The sequence below is a fragment of the Morone saxatilis genome, unplaced genomic scaffold (genome assembly GCF_004916995.1).
Source record: "Morone saxatilis isolate NCDOM2014 unplaced genomic scaffold, NCSU_SB_2.0 Contig17, whole genome shotgun sequence".
NCBI classification, from domain to species: domain Eukaryota; kingdom Metazoa; phylum Chordata; class Actinopteri; family Moronidae; genus Morone; species Morone saxatilis.
Genome location: NW_023339729.1, coordinates 4,759,087 through 4,759,853, shown reverse-complemented (window position 1 = coordinate 4,759,853; position 767 = coordinate 4,759,087). Strand labels below are relative to the sequence as shown.

The 767-nt window shown below is 38.1% G+C and overlaps 1 protein-coding gene across 1 annotated transcript in view; it reads left to right on the top strand.

The window, feature by feature from the left end:
* Positions 1 to 767, top strand: part of scoca (short coiled-coil protein a) — an 8,115-nt gene that overhangs the window by 2,409 nt on the left and 4,939 nt on the right. The gene's annotated exons all lie outside the window — the stretch shown is intronic.

The window sequence follows — 767 nt, the reverse complement described above, 5'->3', positions numbered from 1 at the left end:
AATAGCTGCTGTCAAAAACAGATAAACGCCATTCTAAAAATGAACAAACCATGGCCACTTTGATTGATATCCCCTTAATGCACCATAAAAAAGGTGATTTATGAAAATCAACATTCTGAGATATCCAACGGCAGACTGATTGATATTTCAATATCAATAGTAGATAGTGTACAAAAGAAAAATTACACAGCAACATTATCATTGATCTGGAGTCATTTCTTTGACCACCTGATAGATCTTAGTCTAATATTCGGCTTAAGCTCTGTTTTCGGTCTTTACCAACTCCTGAGGGAATAGCTGTCTCTTTAGCTTTCAGAGCTTTTTCACTGAAAGTGGCTCCCTGCTGCGGCTGAAAATGACACTCAGTGAGAGAACCAGAACAATAAAGTTGCATCCGGACAGCTAAGCAATGAGCTGAAACTCACTGTAAAGCTCAGTAAAGCAGAGGGGAGCTGTAGATTCAGGTGATCATTTTCATTAGGTTCCTCATCAGAAGTGACCCTGTCACCTTGTCATTTGATACGTTGCTAAATATCGTAATATATAATTATTATCACCACTTTAAACCAAGACTGTAACTTTTTAAAGAAGAAAAAAATAAAGTCTTCCTCTACAGCTTTACTTGTGCTACTGTTGCACCAGCCTATATTTGAGCATTCATCATTAACTCATTAATAACGATGAATCATTTGTGTTACTATAGAATAGGCGCTGTGGGTCTCCATCCATTGAGTCCGCCATGTTGAACCGCCATGTTTCTACCGTAG